This window comes from Jaculus jaculus, chromosome 7 (genome assembly GCF_020740685.1).
Source record: "Jaculus jaculus isolate mJacJac1 chromosome 7, mJacJac1.mat.Y.cur, whole genome shotgun sequence".
Lineage (NCBI taxonomy): Eukaryota > Metazoa > Chordata > Mammalia > Rodentia > Dipodidae > Jaculus > Jaculus jaculus.
Window position 1 is genome coordinate 97,801,123 of NC_059108.1, and position 16,988 is coordinate 97,818,110.

Below are 16,988 nucleotides of genomic sequence, written 5' to 3' on the forward strand. Positions count from 1 at the left end.
GTACACTGGGGTCTGTAAAAAGTCTGCACTCTCCTGCCTCAGGGGAGTGGGGGATGGGTTGCGATGTACAGGTAGGGGATGGCACCTGCGCTGGCGCTAGTGACTCAGCGTGGACTTGTGTGGCTCTTACTGTGGGAGTGGGCCCACTGCACGTGCAATTGTAGTGTAGAGGCAGATGATGTGGGTACGGGATCAGGACACAGCAGAGGCTGACTGGCGGCAAGTGATGTGAGTACAGCAGCAGGGGATCTGGCAGCCACATATTCACGGCAGGGGTGGCCCAGGCCTGCGAACTGAGCACCACATGGCTGGTCTACTCACAGGGTCAGAGAACAAGAGCGAGGTAGGGGGTCTCAACTTCAGTGCAGCAGGCTTGCAGGCGTGGCTAGTGGGTGCCCGATCAGAGTACAGTCACGCGGGTCGTGCGGAGGGTGCGCGGGTGGGGGGGGCGGACGGGGGGCATGGCATACGAAGGAGTGTATGGAGCAAGTGGGGCACGCGGCAGGGAGCGCGCTGGGGCACCGGGCAATCAGGGCGGGGTGTGTGGGAGGCTGCAGGGCGCAGGGGGCGTGGGGATTGGGCGCTCCAATTGGTCGGGGGGGCAAGGGGCACATGGTGGGCACAGGGGGGCATGTGCGGGGAGCGGTGGGGTCGCGGGGTGCCCAGGGGGGGCAGGGGGGCGTGGGGCGCCACAGGGCACACGGCACGCGGGATGCGCTGGGACGTGCGGGGTGGGCACAGGGCACGCAGTGGGGCGTGGGTGAGTGTGGGGGAGGAGCAGGACGTGTCGCGGGGGGCTAGGGGTGTGGGGCGCGTGGGAGGGGGTGCAGGGTGCACTGAGGGCGCGGGGCATGCCGGGGTGCGGGACGCCACCCGACATCACGGGGCGCTCTGTACACGTGGGCATGGGGGGCGGGGCATGCGGGGGGGTCACTGGGGTCGTGGGTTGCGCAGGAGGCGCGGGGCGTGGGGACAGGGGTGGGTCACGCTGAAGCACACCAGGGCGTGGGACGCTGTGAGGCACTCTGGACATGGGGGGGGGGCATGGGGAGGCAGGGCGCTCGGGGGGGCATGGGGATCCCGTGCATGTGGGGGGGGGAGAGCGCACAGGGTGGGCGCGCGGGGAGTGGGGCACGGCACGCCTGGGCGCACATGGGCGCAGGATGCTGCGGGATGCTGCAGGTTCTCTCAGTGCATGGGAGGGGGCGCTTGGTGCGCGGAATGGGGGGGCAGGAGGCGCCGGGGCGGCGCGGAGCATGCTGAGGTAAGCCCTGGCATGGGATGCTGCAGGACACCGCGTGGCGCTCTGGACATGCAGGGGGGGGGGGCGGGAGGCGCCCCGGGGAGGCACGGAGCACGCTGAGGTAAGCCGGGATGTGGGATGCCGCGGGACGCCATGGGGCGCTATGGTCTCCCGTGGTGGAGTTGGGGGGGCCGAGGGTGGGTCGCACGGGGGGGGTGGGGTCTTGGGTCAAGCGGCAGGGGGGAGGGGGGCGGCGTGGAGCTCACTGAGGTTAGCTGGGGTGCGGGATGCCGCGGGACACCACGGGGCGCTCTGGACGTGTGGGGAGGGGCTCGAGGCGAGCGGGGGTGGCGCGGCGGTTGCGTGACGCTCAGGGCGTGCGGGCCGCGTGTGGATAGGGAGCGTGGGGCGCGTGGGGGGGGTGTCGGGGGGTGTGCGGTGGAGGGGTGCGAGGGCCGCCAGGGCATGTGGGGCTCGGTTTTCGCTGGGCCGCTGGGTTGCCGGGCCTTGGTGGGTCTGGACAGGCGGGGTGGCGTGGCGTGGGTGGGGGGGTGTGTGCTTCCCTCTTTTACCCCAATCTGTGCCCTCCCTCCAACAAAAAATTCTTAATTTTCCTAGAATACTTGCTTTTTTTTTTCCTTGTTGTCTGTAATGCAGCTAGGTGGTCGCCATCTTGACCGGAAGTTCAATATACATTTTTTACTGTAGTTTAGCAAAGCAACATTCAGTCTGTTTTCTCAGTTAGTCACTGATACCTGATTTTCCTACTTAATTTCAACTTTAAAGACTGTTGATTTATTTTTTTAAAAAAAAGCAATTGTTTTATGTCATGAGTTACCTTTTTAGACAAACAGGATTAAGGTCAGTGTAAAATAACACATTTGAAGGATATAACATTTTATTTTATGAAAGAATTAAAGTTTTAAATAGGGGTTATCCTACACAAAATGCCACAGAGCAATTTAATAGATTTAAAAGCCAGAAAGGAGCAGAATATGCACACAAATGGAAGCACTTCTAGTTTCTATGGTAACCAACATAAATACCCTTTTTCTGAAAATGAACTAGCAAAGCCAATGAGATGTAAATTTACAAACATAAAAACTAAAGACCCATTCCAATCCTCTGGTATAGTAGGAAGTTCATACTTTTTCATAAATAGAATTGTACTTTTCAAAAAAATGCTTAATACTAATAGGCTATTCACAGGATTAAATTCACTCTTTTTCTTATGGACCTTTTCTACTGGTAAACATTTTTTTCCCATAATTACAAATGGCTTCGTGTGTGTGTGTGTGTGTGTGTGTGTTATATACAATTGTATATGCATGTTCACAAATGTGTGGTCACATGTATGTGCAGGTGTGCATGCACATATGTGTGTATGAATGTCCTCTCTCACTCTCCACCTTGTTCTCTGAGACACTTAAATCTAGAGCTCACCAATTTGTCTACACTAGCTAGCCAGCAAGCTCCATGAATTCTTGAACTCTACTGCTCCAACACTGGGATTAGAAGGCACATAACATAACACCCAGTATTTTTTTTTTAATTTTTTTTAATTTATTTATATGAGAGCGACAGACACAGAGAGAAAGACAGATAGGGGGAGAGAGAGAGAATGGGCGCGCCAGGGCTTCCAGCCTCTGCAAACGAACTCCAGACGAGTGTGCCCCCTTGTGCATCTGGCTAACATGGGACCTGGGGAACCGAGCCTTGATCGGGGGTCCTTAGGCTTCATAGGCAAGCGCTGAACCACTAAGCCATCTCTGCAGCCCAACACCCAGTATTTTAAAAATATTTTTATTTATTTGTATGAGCAAGAGAAAGAGAGATAATAAACTAATGGACACACCAGAGACTTCTGTTGCTACAAAGAAACTTCAGACCCATTACCACTGTGCATCTGGCTTCACTGGGGGAAAAAACCTGGGCTGTCAGGACTGCAAAAATGCTCCTTTAACATCTGAACCATTTCCACAGTCTGACACCAAGTATTTTGCATGGCTTCTGGGGATCTGGGCTCAGATCTTCAGCCTTTCTCAACAAGCTCTTCACCCACAGAGCCATATCCCCAGCACAAGCATAATTATTATTGCTTGCTAAATCAATGATTATAGTAGTGGAGATGCTAATGATCCTCTAACAATCCCATCTTCCAAAGTATATGGCAAACTGAATACAGAGACCAGAAAACCTAGAGAATAACTGATGAAAGTAATTAAAATTAACAAAGAAATATAAAAATCAGTGTCATGAGCTGGGCAGGTGGTACCACCTTTAATCAAAGCACTCGGGATACATATGAAGATCACCATGAGTTCAAGGCCAGTCTGAGACTACTCATTGAAGTTTACATCAACCTGGGCTAGAGCAAGACTCTACCTCAAAAAAAAAATCTGAGTCTACATATCATTTGTTTTTTCATTATCCAAGCAAGTAAATAAATCCCTTTGTTATAGAAGCTTTGATGAGTATGTTTTAGGTTTTACAGATATGAAAGAGAGAAGACCATAAGCAATTTCCAGGTTCAAAATAAAAGCCAATGATTAGGTACCCTATTGCTTATCTAATTAATATATCTTTAGCCTACTCAATACAGTACAATTGCAAAGATAAACAACATAAACACATTTAAACATATTTTATTCCTTAGGTAAATGATGGCTGAAATGGCATTTATCCAAAGGATCTTCTTTATGGGACTATGAATTACAATGTTGAAGAAAAACAATGACCTTAATCTTCTACAGCCTCTCTCTCTCTCTCTCTCCCTCTCTCTCTCTCTCTCTCTCTCTCTCTCTCTCTCCTCTCTAACTTTTTTATATTAGTGATTTTTTCTTCCTTCTCTTAGTGGGCACTGATCTATAACACCTAGCACTAACATGTGGCTATCATCCACAATGAGCTTTTGATCAGAGAGATCTACAAAGTTTCCTAAAAGAAAGATTTGTCAGAGTACTTGATGACCCACCAAAGGTTAGTGGTAAGACCCTATTGCTGAAGACACCATATGCTGTTGACATGTAAAATGGAATGACATGGCTGGAAACTAGAAGAGAGTCAGTCCCCAGACAGTCAGAACGTCTAGTGCCAGAAAGTACTACATGGACGACTGGGGGAAAATGACCAATATCTGTCCAAGCCACTCATGGTCTAAACTACTTGGCAGCAAATAGCCTGTTGTGATGCTCACACAAGTGCAATGGTGGTGAACAGCCATGGTGGGAAACCATCTACTCTTGATTTGGCTAACTGATCCCCTCAGCAGAACAGGACCCATGGCTGGAGCTGGGAAACAAGTCAGAACCATATCCAAACATGAGTCTGCTCTCCATTATCAAGCTAATTGTGGGCTACAATAGGGCCTACACCTATTAAATTTTCTATTAAAAAAGTAAGGGTTATCCCATTTGTCTGGTGCTAACTTTACTCTCCGTTGGAGAATCTGCTTTTCTTTTTCAGATATAGATGCTAAGGAGACAGCAACCCCATCATAGCTCAAAAGGGCTCCAGCTGAAACTAAGAATAATTGGTGAAACAAGAAAGGGTGCTGTTTTCTTGGTATACAGGGTACCAGCACAAGAGTGAAGGAGGTCAACACAGAGAACAATCAACTCCTACCAGATCAGATATCCAGAGACCCAGAGGCCCCCAATACCTCATCACTGAAGCAGACCAAAATTAGAGCATGAGTTGCTTGGACAGATATTGGCCATTTTCCCCCAGTTGCCCATGTAGCACCTTCTGGCACTAGAAGTTCTGACTGTCTGGGGACTGAGTCTCTTCCAGCTTCAGCCATATATTCCATTTTACATGTCAACCGAATATTTTGTCTTCAGCAGTGGGTCTTACCACTAACCTTTGGTAGGTCATCAAGTACTCAAACAGAAATCTGTCTTTCTTTTAGGAAACCTTGTAGGTCTCTGTGATCAAAAGCTCATTGTGGATGATATACCACATCTTAGTTATCCATTCTTCTAGTGATGGAAATCTGGGTTGACTCCAGCTCTTAGCTATTATCAATTGAGCCACTATAAACATGGTTGAGCAAATCTCTCTGGACTGAAGCTTGAAGGTTTTAGGGTGTATGCCCAATATGGGAATAACTGGGTCTGGTGATAACTCTATAGTCAGCTTTTTAGGAGTCTCCATATTGTTTTCCATAGTGGTTGTACCATCTTACTTTCCTACCAACAGTGGATGAGGGTTCCTATTTCTCCACATCCTCGCCAGCGTTTGTTTGCATTTGATTTTTTGATGTTTGCTATCCTTATGGGGTAAGGTGGAATTTCATAGTTGTTATTAATTTTCATTTCCCTGATGATTAGGGCTGATGAACATTTTCGTAAGTGTTTTTTTTCCATTTGTATTTCTTCCTCTGTGAACTGCCTGTTCAGCTCTTTGTCCCATTTTGTGAGCAGGTTGTTTGACTTTTTATTGTTTAGGTTTTTGAGTTCTTTGTAGATTCTAGAGATTAGGCCTCTGTCAGTTGGATAATCAGCAAATATTTTCTCTCATTCTGTGGGTAATCTATTGGCTTTGCTTATTGTATGCTTGTCTGTGAAGAAACTCTTCAGCTTCATGTGATCCCATTAGTTGTGTAACTGATTTAAGATTGTGAGCTACTGGGGTTTTGTTCAAGAACTTTTTCCATTCCTATATCATGGAAAGTTCTTCCTATATTTTCTTCAAGTAGTAGCCAAGTTTCTGGTCAGAATCTTCAACAAATGTTGCTGGACAAACTGGATAACCATCTGCAGGAAATTGATACTTGATCTACACATCTTACCATGCACTACACTCAAGTCCAAATGGATCAAAGACCTCAATATAAGACCAAATGTACTATTTTCTTCATCCATTTTTATGTGGTACTGTGGAATTAAATCCAGCCCATCAGGCCATTTCTCCAGCCCACTATTTATAATTTTTGAGGAAAGTGTATTATTTGTTAATTTATATTCCTACCAACAAAAAACTTCATTCCTATTTATCTAAATCCTTGCTAACATGGATATTTTTGTCTCATAACAGGTGCAAAATGTGGTCACATTTTTGTTTAATTTGCATTTGCCTGGCCATTAGATATATTGAGCACTTTTCCATTTACCTGTTGTCCATTTATATGCCTTTCTGAGGAAATAAAATGTCTATTTATATATTTGTCCATTTTCAGTTGGGTTTTGTTTTGTTTCACAGTGTGTGAGTTCCACATCCATGTTAAATATTTTCCTTGTTAAATATATGACATGAAAATGGTTCCTCTCATTCTATGGATTTCATTGTCATTTAATTGATTTTTAAATATTCATTTACTTATTTGACAGAGAGAGAGTATGGATGTATCAGGACCTCCAGATGCTACAGACAAACTCCAGATACATCTCCCACTTTGTGCATCTGGTTTATATAGATGTTGGAGAATCAAACCCAGGCAATAAGGCTTCACAAATGAGCATCTTGAATCACTGAGCAACCTCTCTTTTCCTTTACAGAAACTTTTTAATCTTATATATTTCCACCAATTTTCTTTTTTAATGATTTTTTTCCTTTAAAAATATATTTTATTTTATTTTATTTAAGAGCGAGAAAGAGGCAGACAAGGAGAGAATGAGTGCACCAGGACCTTTAGCCGCTATAAACAAAATCCAGACACATACGCCACCTTGTGCATCTAGCTTATGTGAGTCCTGGGGAATCAAACCTGGGTCCTTTGGCTTTGCAGGCAAATGTCTTAGCTGCTGCGCCATCTCTACAGACCCCAAATTCCACCAACTTTTAGTTACACCTATATCATGGAATATTTTGTTTTCTTTATCCATGATATTGTAAAAAGTAAGTATAGCATGATGTTAAAAATAACTGGGCTGAGCCAACAAGAGTTGAGTGATAACCCATCCCAAAATATTAATATAAATAAGATTTACAAAGAATTTCACAGCACTCAAACCCCTCACTCATATTGATAGCATAATTTAATATCAAAGGTTACAGACATAGCTGTTTTTCCAAATAAACAGTCTTTCATTTCAGAGAAAAGGATTTTGGTGTGTTACTTTAGTATTCTTAACATGTGTCCTTTGCAAGGGGAGAACTTAGTGGTCTATGTTCATCCATAGCCCTGTGATCTACAATGTGATTTACTCTGGTTAGTGGCTCTAGTAACAGAGTAAGGGACAAATTCCTGAATAGCCTGTTTCTTATATTCCCAGAGAATGCAGAATGGTCTCCCTTGAAGATGAGGCAGAAAGAGCTAGCATTGATTTTAGAACTTGTCCAAAATAATCACCTGGGAAAGCAAAGTAACTCTCAGCAAACCTGAAGGTACATTTGAAGTTGAAAATGAAGTAAATGGCAAGCTATAAATTGTAGGTATTGTCAACAAGAAGGAAACTGGATGGTCTTAGGGAAAATATCCCTAATATTTGTTTGTTTGTTTTTTTTTTAAAGATCAAGCTTTAAACACCCTTTAAGCACAAAGAGAATAGTGGCCAGATCAAGATGGCAATGCCAATCTAAAAACAATGACTTATTTCTTACCTCTGTACTCCCTGGAAGACTATAGACAAGGTTTATCAAATAAGGAAGCAGTAGATAAAGTGTTATTTAGGAAAACCCTGAACTTTAAAGCAGGTTTGGATATTTGATTATAATAACAGAAAATTTTGATTGCTATATTTATAATCCTTATGTGACTACTGTTAAGTAGTGTAACTTTTATATTGCATTAGAACCAAATATGACATGGGGTCTATCCAATTTCTTACATAGTGATGAAGGAAAAAGTATCTCCACAGTTAGATTTAAAAAAAAAATGTAAAGATGAGAAGAGCCATATACAGGATGAGCTGTAGGAAAATGTCACAGATTATTCTTGTTCTATATAAATGTTGTACAAGAACCTATGCAATATAAGCCAAGCCATAAATGAGAGATAGATACTAGATATATAAATCTAAACCATCATTCTGCTACATAGAGGCATGTTACAGTAATTAATGAAAGAACTGTTTATTTACAAGCTCATATAAACATGTACAATAATGACAGTTTTACTCAAGAGGGCAATTAAACTGAAAATAAGAGAAAAGCCTACTACAAGATCTTATTTACAACTCTTCATGGTGCCCTTTTAAATTGATTTTAATTTTAGCAATTCTATTCCTTTTGGTGTAAACATTTTAATTCTAGCAACATTTCATAAAATCTCTCCAACTCCAACATGTACAATCACATTAATACAATGCCTGATTAAATTGGATTTTCAAAAAATTTTGTGTTCATTATACAACAAAATGCACTCCAAAGAAATAAGGAATTATCACATTATGTATTACAGCCATTTATTTGTGGAAATGGAGCATGAAATAAACTATTTAGTTCATTAGCTCAAGTAGGAGAGCATTGTTCAAGCATGTTATCCATTAATCACTGATAACTAGTGTTTAGTATGCAGACACGCGTCACCGCTAATGTGACTAATGTGGAATACTCTTCATAAAAACCATAGTATGTGCAACTTTTATATGTGATTTATTATAGTACATTAGACAGAGCTTACAAGAGCTTGAAATTTGGATTAATTAGAGAGTAAAATTCACATTTCTTAGAAAACAGATTTTGAACATCTCAAATACTTTACAACTCCTTTTCCTCTTATATTCATTCAAATAAAATTTGGTAAAACATCTGTATGACTAATTAAAGATCTTGCTCCCTTTAGAATCAGGGGTGTAGTATGTTCCTAGTAGAATCTTATAATAAATACTTAATTTTCTGTCAAGAATCATCTCCTAATGAACACTGTTTAATATTCATCAGTAACACTGAATGTAGGTACGTCATATACACAGTGTATTTAAATCACAATTTTTTCTTCTGGACTAAAATAATAAGAATAATGATACTTCATAAGTAGAGAACTGGATAGCATTTAGTTCCCTAAAGCTACTGATAAAACAACTTGTATTGTAAATTCTGCCACTTAGTAAATTCACACCCTGATTTTAGTAGTAAAGCTTTCAATTCTTTGTTGTTGTTGTTGTTGTTTAAAGAAAATAGTCATCAAAATAGTGGTAATATGGAAATAAAAAAGATCCTATGACACCTGAGTAAAAAGTTGGTATAGTCAAACAATGTAGTCCCCAGAGTCATGTTCTGACAAACATGTTAAGCCAGAGAAGATACTAAAAAGTATATACCAGATTGTTATACTTGAAAAGCCAAATTCTGCAATTAGAAGTGAGGATGTGGTTACTTGTGGAGAAGGCAGCAGTGATGAGGAAGATTAGTGATTGGAAAATAATGTGACAGAGACTGTAGGAGGCTGGTCGTAATGAGTCTAAGAAGCTGGATGCTGGGTGTTGGTTTATGGATATGTTGAGCTCTTGTATATTCACTGGGTTGTACAATTGTAATATGTGATTTTTATATATGTTTTATATGTTAAACATCAACTAAAACTTAAATATTTAAAATATTTTTGTTCTATAGATACAGAATAAAATATATAGGTCATGTAAATAATGAAATACATAGGTAGTTCAAGACAAACTAGAACACAAATGTTCCAGTCGAGGACAACAAATAGTATGGAAAGAAAACACCAACCACGGGCTGGAGAAATGGCTCAGCCATTAAGGCACTGGCCTGCAAAACCTAATGTCCCAGGTTCGATTCCTGAGGATAGATACACAAAGTGGTATGTTCATCTGTACGAGCAGCTGAAAGCTGTGGAATGCCGATTCATTCTCATTCATCCTCCCTCTCTCTCTCTCTCCCCCCTTGCAAATAAGAAATTTTAAAAAAGACACCAGCCAAGGGTAGAAGCAACAGAAAGCCCTGTGCTATCTATAGATAGCCCTGGCACTATAGAAACATCAATTCATACATGTGAAAATGAAACAATGAGTGGTCATCATCAATCGAGCTAGATAATGCCCTGTGGTTCTTATTGTTTGTTTGTTTCTAAAAAGAATGCTTGCAATTGAGGAAAGTAGTAACATTGCTAGAAGATACATTTCTCAGGTGTGTGAGAGAAAGTGTGTGTATGAAGAAAAAGCTGCAGCCTTAGGAAATGTGATAAAAGAAAAAGGTAACTCACCATGTCTTTTGGATTTCAGGTACCCAAGACTGTTATTTCTCTTTTCAGGTCACAAGTAATTTAACATCAGTCCCTGCATAATATATTTGAGTAGATGAAGCCTGCACAGGATTTGCTTTATTGGAATATGTAAAAATCACACTATCAGCATATGTTGTCTGTGGAGTTCAGATATTTTCCTCAAGCTTGCCACTTAACTGTCTGGCTAAGTCCTCTAAGACTAATGTCATCCCATATGTCAGCCTCTGCTATTCCACCTCTGCTCTTCTTCAAATAAGATCAATCTTGAATGATTTCAATTTGACCTGAAAACTCCTTTAATACTTGTAATACATGGGTGTTTTTTTTTTATCTCTTTTATTAGTAGATAAAGTTCCAGTTCACATCTTGCTTTGCAGACATATCTTCCAAATATCAAGTATTCACCAAGACAATCTTCTTCATCATATCAGAGAATGATATTAAGTAACAACAGCACCCAAAAAGGATATACTTGTCTTAGTAAATTCAGGAAACTTGAAAAACATTTGCTTTGGTTTTTGATGTAAACTTTCTCTAATCTACATACACTCATAAAATATCCAAAGGTAATCATAGTTGATTTTAAGAATAATAACTAGCATTTGATTAGCCTTTGTTATGTACTAAAGTATAGCTAATATAATGATAGAATACACTAGCACAGTCACACAATGGAGTACACACAGTAATGAGGATAAACAATCTGTGAAATCTTTACTTTAAGCCTCTTAAATGACAAAAGATTTTTCTTTACCCAATCTTTAATTACATTCTCCTCAGTCATCTTGACTGGGAATATGCACCAACCTGCATGTGTCTTAATATAGCATAGTTATAGAAAGAATTCTGCTAGATCAATTTAATGAGAATCCTTCTGCTGCTAAAAATGAGATACTTCCCTATGAGTTGCTAATCAGAGAGTCCATAGGTACCTCTAAACCACTACAGCTTATTGCTAGTGTTATTGGTTGCCCACAAAAGTAGATGACATAGCCCTGGAGCTAAAGGCCACATGCTTCAGTTGCAGGACATAGAGAAATCAAGTTGAAACTGCACTGGAAACTTCCTTCCTTGTAGCTAGCTTTCACAGTGCCAGAAGGTGCTATGCAAGCTACTGGGGAAAAAAGTCACCAATATTCTTATCCAACTTTGAATCCTGTATGATTCAAGCAGAGAGCAGTTTGCTACCCCCATAAAAATCAGACTACCATTGCACCATTGGGCACATCTTTCCTGGCTGGTCAGTAATCAGGATCTTAATGGAAATATTTTGGAATGCTTTGAGTTTTTCTTTGTATTGCATGATGTCAGCTATAGATTTGTCACAGATAATTTTTATTATGCTAAAATATGTCTACCCCATCTGTAGTCTCACCAGAACTTTTATCATGAAGAATTGTTGAATTTTGTCAAATGTTTTCTCTGCATCTATCAGGATGATCATGAGATTTTTGTCCTGAATTCATTAATGTGATGAATTACATTTATTAATTTGTATCTGTTGAACCATCCCTGCATCTCTGGAATGAAGCCCATTTAATCATATTGAATGATTTTTTTTTTGATGTCTTCTTGAATTTTATTTGAAAACATTTTATTGAGATTGTTTTGTATCTACATTCATCAGGGAGATTATTTTATAATTTCCTATTTTTTGTTGAGTATCTGGCCTTGTGTCAGAATAATACTGGCTTCATAAAAATAAAAAATTTTCATAAAAAATGTGATATAGCTCTTTGTGGTAGTTTGAATAGATGGCCCCCAATATATTCAGTGTTTTATTAATTTGTAGTTTTCATCTGAAGCCACCTGGATGGAGGCAATGTTGCTCGGCAGATCTTATAGGTTTGAGATTTCAATCTAAAGATATGCAAAGTGTGCCTAACTGGAGTTCCTGAAGTGTGCTGTGCTGTGTGGTATTTGGCTTGTGCTCCTCCCTCCCTCCCTCCCTTTCTCTCCCTCTCCCTCTCTCTCCCCCCCCCCCCTCATTGGTCCCGTGAAAGCAGGCCAGCTTCTTCTGCCATTATGGAACTCTACCTGAATCTATAAGCTTCAATAAATATTCCTTTCTCCATAACTGTACCTGGTCTGGAAGTTCATCTCAATGAACCTGAAGCTGTCTGCTATAGAAGTTCATACCAAGGAGTGGGCTGAGATGAACCTAACCAGGTGGATGTTGGACTTTTGGAACCTTTGTTTTGTTTGTTTTGGAGGAATGGGTATAGACTTGGTGCTTGCAATAGAACATGCCTTCTGGTGTGGTCAGCCAAGTTTTATGGACTATTCTGATGAGAGTTTGAGAAGGCTAAGTACACACAGTATTAAACTTCAAGGCTTGGCTTATGAGCTTTCTAAGGGGACTTTGTTGGAAGTAGGCTGCTGGCATAAGGGCTGGGTGTGTTCTACTGCCCAAGCACAGACTTAGATCAAGGTTAAGTTTGTTATGGACTGATGTGCTTGGCTAAAGATATTGGACTGGGAGATACATATTTTTTTAATTTTAGTTTTTTATAAAATATTTTTTGTTTATTTTTATTTATTTATTTGAGAGTGACAGACAGAGAGAGAAAGAGGCAAAGAGAGAGAATGGGCACGCCAGGGCCTCCAGCCACTGCAAACAAACTTCAGACGAGTGCACCCCCTTGTGCATCTGGCTAACGTGGGTCCTGGGGAATTGAGCCTCAAACTGGGGTCCTTAGGCTTCACAGGCAAGCGTGTAACTGCTAAGCCATCTCTCCAGCCCAGATATAAGATTTTAAATTGAAAAATCTCAAGCAAGTTAAAATTACAGGCACTGAGACTGATTTTAGGTTTCTAAACCTGCTATTGTCAAACACATTAGCAATCTTAAGGAAGGTGGCCCAGCTGCTTTACATTAAAACAATGGAAAAGATGGCTGAGGAGGGACTATCATAGAAATGCAAACTCTTCTGGAAAGAGTTGACTAGAGCAGGATTTTTTTTTTTAATTTTTTTTTTGTTTATTTATTTATCTGAGAGTGACAGACAGAGAGAGAAAGAGACAGGGGGGTGGGGGAGTGGGCAAGCCAGGGCTTCTAGCCACTGCAAATGAACTACAGATGTGTGTGCCCCCTTGTGCATCTGGCTAACATGGGTCCTGGGGAATTAAGCCTTGAACTGGGGTCCTTAGGCTTCACAGGCAAGTGCTTAGCCACTAAGCCATCTCTCCAGCACAGGAACCTGAATTTTAAGGCTATGATTTATTTCATCCCTGAATTAAGAATATGGCTGTGTCCTGCACACCTGATATTGGTTTTAGAAGCTTGAAAAATGTGAGGAGTGCTTTTGAATTGCACATGATTCCAGGAGCCACTGCTGAGATGTAGCATGAGATGGGGCCTGATGTCCTGATAGGCAGAAAGAGCCTTGAAAGATGGACCATGGTTTGCATGAAGACATTTTAGATATACCAGCACTATGTAAGGGCTACTATATAGTGCACTGTTGGCCTAGAATGGAAGTGTTCCCTGGCTACTCTGCCCAGCTGGAGGGGCAGAACTGGAAAATCTGGAGACTGCTAGTCTCTGGTTATATTGAACTTGATCTGCAGAAGTTTGATGATTGTTTGAGGATGGTTGAGTGTGTATTGTTTTAGTCTCCTTGCTATGCATTATGCCAGTTCAAACTGTTTACTCTGTGCCTTTATATGCTGGAAGTATTTAACTTGTTTGATTTTACAGGAATTGCTATCTTAAAGTGGTCAAGACTGTGGGGACCTTTAAAATTGAACTGGGTACAATTTACAATCTGTGATGGTTATAAATCTATTAGGGGTCAGGGGAAGAATGTGGTAGTTTGAATAGATGGCCCCAATATATTCATTGTTTTATTAGTTTGTAGTTTGCATCTGCAACCACCTGGCTAGAGGTGATGTCACTGGGTTGATCTTAAGCTGTGGTGGTGGGTTTAAGATCTCAATCTAAAGGTATGCAAAGTGGTCTACTTGGAGTTCCTGCAGTGTGCTGTGCTGTGTGGCTTTTGGCTTATGTTTTTCTCTGTGCATCTCTCTCTCTCTCTCTCTGTCTGTCTGCTTGGTCCTATGAAAGCAGTCTAGCTTCTTCTGCCATTATGTAACTTCCACTGGATCTGAAAGCTTCAATAAATATCCCTTCATCCATAATTCTGTCTGATCTGTAAGTTCATCTCAGTGAACCTGAAGCTGTCTGCTACACTCTTGTACCCCAATTCAGCCACAGAAGTAATCCTAGGTGTTGAGTTTGCTTGCTAAGCAAGTATTCTAGTGGACTGGGTGGAAAAATTCACTAGCAAATTCTAAACTTCAACTGAGCAATCTACACATTCAACAAAAACCAGCACAAAGTATGCAATTGTGGGGATTAAAACAAACAGCTAGTTTTATAGAGCCAAAACCCTAAGGGTATGTTTTGTTCTACACTTTTAATCTTGTCTGCCAGGAGGTAGAGATTTCTGTTCTGAATTGGGTTCCAGGTCAGCCTGGATCTGGATCAGACCCTGCCCACAATAATGATAGAAGCAAAAGATAAAGGCCCTATAAATATGACAGCATCAAAGGCAACAATATTCAACCTCTAAATACAGATTATTTGAAAATGGTAAAGCCAACCAAGCATATATAACCCATAACCTGCCCTGACAAAGAAAGAGAGATTAGTCCTCCCAATGCAGGCCTATCTTGATCCATCCATGTTGTGCTGTGGAACTGGACCTCTAATCAGCTGTGCTCCTGCACTGGCGCTGGGGTGAATGCCAGAGGTTCATGGTTCTGATGGTGGGGGATGGGAGAGTTCAGACTTCTGGAGTTGCTCACACAGTTCCACCTGTATCCCTGTCAATAGCTCCTTGGTTGATTTTCAGATTTCATTTTCTTTATTAACAACTTCCATGATTGTAATCAATATTCCATGGTAATGCCCTTGCTCCCCCCACTTTCCTCTTTCAAACTCCATCATATCCCCTCCCCCCCTCAATCAGTCTCTTATTTTATGGCATAATCTTTTCCTCCAATTATGATGGTCTTGTGTAGGTAGTTTCAGGCACTGTGAAGTCATTGATATCCAGCACAAAGGGGAAGGAGACCAACACAGAGAAAAATAAACTCCTACCAAATCAGAGAGCCAGATCCTCAGAGGTCCCCAACACCTCAGCACTGAAGCAGACCAAAAATGAACCCAACATGGCTCAGGGAAATTTTGCGGAAGAGGGGGTGGAAAGAATGTCAGAGTCACATGTTGGGTCATGATTTGCAGAAACATTTATCATACCAATAACTGGGGGCTAACTCCACAATGCAGGACCCATTTACATCAAGGAGGGTCCAATGGGAGGGGGTAGATCACAAATGAGCCTAAGCAATGGTACCAAACTGCCTGTATTTACTGAAAAGAAAACTAATAAATTAAATTAAATTAAAAAAAAAAAAAAACCACACTTGAGAAAACTGCTGTTAGAGGAAAGGGTACAATAACCTGTCTATCCAGCTGAATAGGGTCATGGAAGATGGCAGTTAGAGTCTCTGGTGGGAGCTATTAAAAGGTTCAATAGAGCTCCCCGCGCTCCCGGCGCTCGGGTGCAAGGCTGCGGCCCTTGGCCATGACGGGACGCGCAGTCGGAGCCGCTTCCTGGCCGCTGTCCTCCACAACAGCCCGGGTCGGTACGAGCTGCAGCTGCAGCACCGCAGCTTCAGCCTCAGCGGTGGCGCAGCACCAGGTGAGGCTACCAGAAGCGGAGCCGGGGATAGGGTTGACCACCCGGGTCGAGGTCTTCCCCCGGTCGGGGGTCGACCTGCTCACCTTCGCCGGGTCCCCCAGGGAGTTCGTGGAACGGGAGGTGAGTGACTTCGCCCGAAGGAACCCAGGGGTCGTCATGCACGTGAACCCGCGGCCTTGCTCCGTGCCCAGAACAGTGGCCCAATACCTTAACGGGGCTGTGCGTGAGGAAAGCATGGCTGCAAGTCCGCGGAGATCACCACGCTGGTGCAGAAGCTGGCCGACCAGTCAGGTTTGGAGGTGATCCGCATCCGCAAGCCCTTCCACACGAACAACCCCAGCATCCAGGGCCAGTGGCACCCCTTCACTAACCAACCCATGACCTTCCGGGCTGCGGCCGCGAGAACGCCGGGATCCTGACCAGCAAGTGCCTTGAAGAGTTAGCTGCCTCGCAACTGCAGCCCCAGGCCTTGTGCTGTTGCTACAGTCGAGTTGGTTCCTCCTCTCTGGGATTTCAAGCTCAGGCAAATACGCGGAGCCTGCCAGTGGGGGCTTGGCCTGGGATAAAGAATTGCTTTCTAACCAGTGCCCACTACAAGGGACAGTGACCTTGTGAGTCCCCTAATTCTAGTTCAGTTGACCTCCCCAAAATCCGAGATGAGGAAGCATCCACGTGTTGTTCAGGGTTCTTGTTTTCTGAAATCCAAACTGGTCATCTCAAAACAGTGAGGTGTGTCAGTGCTAGCTTCTGACGAATCCACGGTGTCCTGTTGCCACAACCATTGCACTAGAGAGTTCTTCCCTGTGGCCTGGCATTGGGCAAGGCTGTTTATATCTATGGATGTGTATACATTTTAAGAAAATGAAGTAATTAAACAATCTAAAGTCATACAGTCTTACTTCAAAATGTG

General features: G+C 42.4%; 1 pseudogene; it reads left to right on the forward strand.

The window, feature by feature from the left end:
* Positions 1–1,530: 1,530 nt before the first annotated feature.
* Positions 1,531–16,520, forward strand: LOC123462336 (annotated as a pseudogene).
* Positions 16,521–16,988: the final 468 nt, after the last annotated feature.